The 6,000-nt window shown below is 46.7% G+C and overlaps 1 protein-coding gene across 2 annotated transcripts in view; it reads right to left on the bottom strand.

The window, feature by feature from the left end:
* Nucleotides 1-2,496, bottom strand: part of CHRM4 (cholinergic receptor muscarinic 4) — a 49,452-nt gene extending 46,956 nt beyond the window's left edge. Inside the window, exon 1 of one of the 2 annotated variants that reach the window (XM_033927882.1) lies at nt 2,280-2,496. The gene's annotated coding sequence lies outside the window, so the exon portion shown is untranslated. Of the gene's footprint in view, nt 1-1,841 lie in introns of both variants that reach the window. The other variant, XM_033927881.1, reaches the window with a different exon arrangement.
* Nucleotides 2,497-6,000: the final 3,504 nt, after the last annotated feature.

Below are 6,000 nucleotides of genomic sequence, written 5' to 3' on the forward strand. Positions count from 1 at the left end.
AGGACTGTGTAGAGTCCGTCAGGACAATCGTACGTGAACTACGAAGTCAGACTTTTCTTTGTATTTTTATTGTGAAGAGCGAATAAAAATCATCTTCCAGTCTGTTGTTTATAGCTTGTGGCAAATGCACAACGGTGCTTGCCACCATTTTGTAAAAGGAGCCCCTGGTAGCCAAGGCAGATTAAGCGCATATCCTGAAACTTCATTCTTTTAGAACTTACTTGGGAACAGGTCTTGCCTAGAAGGAATTTGGGCTTTTATTTACCCCACCCCCTTTTTTTTTTTTTTTTTTAACAAAATCGTAGTGTGGTTTTAGCACCAATCACACGGCGGTAACAACTCTCATGCTCATAGAATTCCGATGAGTGTCGGACCTGTTACCTCTGGTCCTAAAACCCACACTATGGTTTTGTAAAGTGTGTGGGGGGGGGGGGGGGAGGGGGATTAGCTCCTTTTAGCCTGAGCTAAAATGGAATAATGGAGGTTATTAGAGTGTGAGCTCACCAGGACAGCCAGGAAAAATTGCTTAAGTACCTGAATCAAGTCGTGTAAACCGTTCTGAGCTCCCCTGGGAGAACAGTATAGAAAACTGAATAAATAAATAGTGTGATAAGTTTCAGCCTGGTATTGTGACATCATAATGCCTCATTCCACCAATAAGAGCCAACCTCATCAGTGATGTCACAGTGGCTCCATTGTCCTAGACTTGGCTCACTTCTACTACATTTTGATTTCTGCCTTGTGACTCTGGGCAAGACTGTGATAACCAGAGCTGGTATTGTGACATCATAATGCCTTATTCCACCTCATCAGTGATGTCACAATGGCTCCATTGTCCTATACTTGACTCACTTTTGCTACCTTTTAATTTCTAGAGTGAGACAGGTGATTAAAGCTACAGCCTCAGCACCCTGAGATTATGGGCTCAAACCATCCCCCCCCCCCCCACCACCACCACCACCACCACTGCTCCCTGTGACCCTGGGCAGGTCACTTAATTCCCCCATTGTCTCAGGTCCATTAGCTAGAGTGTGAGTCCACCAGGACAGACAGGGGAAATAGCTTGAGTACCTGAATAGAGTCATGTAAAAATGCCTATTATGTTCCTGTATGCAGACGTCATTTTGCCTCATCCGCCTTATTTCCTTTAGCGCGTGTTATTTAGTGCGGGCTAAACAGGCAGATCCACGAAAGCGCACCTTGCTGCTTCAGGGGAGCTCTGCAAAGGATTAAGAAGCGGGGACGAGCAAAGCTGCAGCCTAAGCAAATGAAGGGATGCTCAAACCCGCAAAGCCGGCATACAAGGGGAAGAGAGAGAACCGACAGAGACTGGCGCAGGTTTCTCAAAGTTTTGCTCCAACGCAAATACTGATCCAGATTTACCAACGAAAATCTGGTCTAGGCAACGTGAAAAACGCTAGAAGGTTGGGTTTGTCCTGGCAGAAACGTTTAAGAAAGCCTTCCTTGCAGCTAGATCGAGCCTTGCCCAAAAGGCCAGATCTCTCCCTCCCTCCAGCTAGGAGAGGGAACCCAAGAACTTTTTGTCTGTGCTCCAAGAAGCTTTGGTGGCTTATTCATTCTTGACTCCCCCCTCACTAGCCCTGAATGAAGGTGCTTGAGTACAAAAGAAGCAGAAACAACCCTTGAGACCAATATTCTCTGGTAGTGAGAAAAGCAGAAAGAGCTTTAAGCGTGGGTAAAGTAAAAAAAAAAAAAAATGTATTCCAAGTCGGAGCAACACTCCAGCCCTGGCTGATTCACACCCTACCTCCTACCGCCTGAGCCTTCTATACGGCTCCTGGCGTCGGTCCTCACCCATCCAAACAGATCCAAGAACTTACCAGAGAGCTTCCAGACCGTCGGCCCCTCTCCGGTGGCACTGTCAGGGCTCATGGTGCATTTCCCTGCAGGTTCTGTAAAGTCCGCAGACCGAACTCCAGGAAGTCAAGCCCGGCGCTGGGGTCTGGACTTGGAGCTTCTAGTTTTTGTTGGTTCCTTAAATCCGTTTGGGGGGGGGGAGGGGTATCGCTCTCAAAGGAGGAAGACAACAGACCCGGAGCAAGCCCCCCAACTCTCAGTCCCAAAGGAAAACAGTAAGGAAGGAGCACACTTCTTCATCCAGTTCCCAACCCAGATGTGGCTCCTCCAGAGAAAGAGCAGAGTTCTTTCCCTCTCGTACCAAAGCGTTCAGGCAGCCCAGAAAAATGATGTAATGCAATTTCAGCCAATGGTTAAGGCTGCAACAACTACTTTCTTCAGCTTTCACCCTAGGATCATACCTTGATTCTGTCAAATCAGAGGCGGTAAAGGCGAATAGCGGAGTCCAGGGGAAGGGAAAGGAGGGACAAGGCGACAAATCAATGGCTTCAGACCGGTTTGCTCACTCGAGATTTCCTAAGCCTGCCCCTGAGTAATGCTGTATGTGCACCACCTTCACAAATCGAAAGAGATCCAGATGCTGGTATTATGCAGACCTCGTGTGTCACATTGTTTGCTTGGCAGAAAGGGCTGGGGGGGGGGGGGGGGAATTAAAGCAGACACGGGCAACTGCATAAAAATGCAACCCATGCACCAGGGAGAGAAAGCCACCGAGCTCGCTGCTTCTAAAAATATATTGCAAACAGTTCATTCCTTGTCTCAGAAAGAAATACAAGGTCGGGATAATGTTTATTCCATATCTTTTAGTCTTGCTACCAGCTGGTTGCCATGGCGTGGAGGCAGCTGATATGCCATGTCAAGGGGAAAACAAACAAACGACATCGACTCCCCCCTCCTCCTCCCCCCCCCAAAATAAAAAAAGACGGGTCTGTCCAAGGCGTCTTCTAGCCAGCAGAGAGGAAGAGCTGAGACTTTCTCCTCCAGATTAAATAAAAGCCAAGACCGCAGATGTGAACAGGGAAAGGGTTAGATAGCAATTATTACCTGGTCTGATCTGATTCTGCACTTGCTAATTTTAGCTAAAGTACTATAAATCTTTCTCTGATTCCCCCCCTCCCCATTTTTCCCCCCTTATTTATATAGTTTTCTCTCATTTTGTACATATAGAGATTGATAGATCAGACCCTTGAATGTTGGAAGTATATCTTTGTTTCACCACTATGCTGTATACTGTTTATTACATGGAGGAAATCAATCTCTTATAGATAGGAGAACTGGCCTCCTAAAAGAGTCGTCCGGAGCGGCTCCAAATGCCGACAGAAGCGGTTCTGCGCTGACAGACTCGCCTAACAAAGCCTTGGAATGGATTAAAGAGACATCTGGCTATAGGTAATTTCATTAACTCCCCAAATAAAGATGAACTGATCCTGAAATGGCAAAGGCTGCATTGCTAAGAGAGCCAAACCGGTCTGAGTAGAGATTGATCCTATCTGGGAGCTGCTCCCTCGTTCGCTTCTCTAACATATCCCCAATAGTGACTCCCCCCCCCCAACACACATCACTGTATATACACCCTCTGTCATCTGTTTAGATTTGCCACACCCACACCCACCAAACTAATGTACCAGACCTTAATTTTTCTTGCGTAAACAAATAAAGCTAGGGAGGCGCGGTTTGGTGCACGGGTCTAATGCGCACGCTTGAATTTTTTTCCCGCCTACAAAAGCTGTCGGTCGCCGGCAGATTGCCGATGAGCGAGGAAGTGTAAGTGAGCGCCGTCGGATTTTTCGTTTTGGACAAAATGACCAGGAAAAAGTTGACCAACCCTACTGCATTAAATTTTGCGTAAAGCTTGGCGATTCCCGCGTGGAAACGATCCGCAAGTTTCAACAGGCCTTTGGGGGACGAAGCAATGGGCACCACCCAGATAAGAGTGGTACAAACCACTTCAACGATGGCCGCACATCAGTGGAGAGTGAAGCGCGTTCTGGTAGGCGCTCTGTCTTCCATCGAGCTGTTTCAAGACCTCTTAGTATGGCAACACTGGAGCAAGGCCAAGTAACAAACTGAACAAACCATCAGATGGATAATATCCATCTGAGGTGAGATAATGTTAGAATTACAGGGCTATTCTATAACTTGGTACCTCAATTTCAGTGCCACAGTGGAGCATGCTTAGTACCAACTGACATTTAGGTATGCGTAAGCGGTGTTCGAATATTTCTGCAAAGGCTCACTAGTGTGCTGAAATTTTGGTGTGTCCACCTAGGGCAGGTCAATGGTTGGGGCAAGCTGGCATGCCTAGGTGCACCATGCAACCAGTGCAACTGATAGTCTCATGTCAGCTGGGCACATAAGTGGTGACACACCCATGGTTTACCTAGACTCTAGACAGACCACCCCCAGAGCAGTCTTGGCGGGGGCACAGTCAACTCCCCTTTTCAAATCGTTCACCGGCAGCTGGCAGCAAGCAGCGTCTCCTCTCTGCTCCTCATGCCGGCTTCAGCTATCCTTCTGATGTCACTTTCTGGCTGTGGAACCAGGAAGTGACCTCAGAGGGAGAGCCGAGGCCAGCAAGACAGCAGGTAGGAGACGCTGATCACTGCTGGTGGCGATTTAAAGAGGTGTGGGGGGTGGGGAGGGGGACACGCGCAGCAGGCAAGGCATGAAAGAGTGCAAGAGACGCTAGGTGCCACCGCCTTGGGCGCTTCTTCCCCTCACTACACCATTGCGCCCACACATTTATCCCTTTGCAGTTAGACGCTAGATGAAATTGATGCATATCCACTTGTAAATGCCAATTACTGGTACTTCTGCAATCGATCCGCATATTTGGCCTCTAACATTAGACATCGGCTTATATAATTGTCATATTAGGGATAATTCTGCTCAATTTGCCCAAAGTGTGTGCTGAGCATGAATTCTATCCCTGCAAATAAATGCTTAGAGCATAAGAGTTGTCGCACTGGGACAGACTAAAGGTTCATCAAGTCCAATATCCTGTTTCCAACAATGACCAACCCACATCACAAGTACTTGGCAAGATCCCCAAAAGATAAACAGCTCTCGTACTGCTACCATTCCTACTACTAATTTCTATAGAGCTACTAGAGATACGCGGTGCTTTACATCAGTACATACTTACGATCTAGTCAAGATAGACAAACTGGACAAGAAGGTGCATCGATACAGTGCTCGGGTGGGGGGAATTACGGAGAGAATGATAAGACAGATATTGGTGCTTAGAAGGTGGGTTGGAGTTTGGAACTGAAAGCGGCTTCAAAGAAGTGGACTTTGAGTCTGGATTTGCGAGGAGAAATTTTCACGGCAGGGAATTGGATGTGGTCGAGGTCATCAGCAACGCCTCGGAACAAGAGATTTCAATGCAGAAGGACACCGATGTGGTCTAGCCATCAGCTGGCATCCTCGAAAGAGGCAATGTCGAATGAAGGCTTACCTTTTATTTCTTATTCGTTATATGATGTTTTTGGTCTGTGCCCTAGGATAAATCCCATTGGATATCCCCAGGTCAGCTGGATGCTTCACTGTTAACGTTTAGAAGATTTGTATTACAAGATATGCAGAATTTGGAACAACTTCCTTTTTTTATTCTTAACTAAGATACAACTGAAGTATCTGCTTTTGAATCTCTTTGACGTTTAACGTCAGTGGCGATAACATAAGCTGGTAAGGGCGGGGCTATTGTGCAAAATTCTTCAGATTATGTAGCGGAAGCACGGAGACAAATATCAGTGACATCTAACGGTGCGATACTTCAAGATGATCCAACATCTCAGTTACAAATGGAAGTATTTCATCTTATTACAGTGGATCATTCAAAGGGTTTTTTTTGGGCAGGAGGGGTTTGAACATTTGCCCCCTCTTCTACAAAGCTGCGTGGCAACAGCCCTGAAGCCCTTTAAATCTCTATGGGCTTCGGGGCCGTTACCACGTGGCAGCCGCTAGCGTGGCTTTGTAGAAGAGGGTGTTGGAGTTTAAAGGTTTTAACCCACAATATCAAAAGTTTCCAATATTTTATATGCTACCTATAATCCATAAGAATTAAAAAAAAAATCTTCCAGGCCATCCAATTGTTTCTACCAGGGAGTTTAGTTGGAATGA

This window comes from Geotrypetes seraphini, chromosome 19 (assembly GCF_902459505.1).
Source record: "Geotrypetes seraphini chromosome 19, aGeoSer1.1, whole genome shotgun sequence".
Classification (NCBI taxonomy): domain Eukaryota; kingdom Metazoa; phylum Chordata; class Amphibia; order Gymnophiona; family Dermophiidae; genus Geotrypetes; species Geotrypetes seraphini.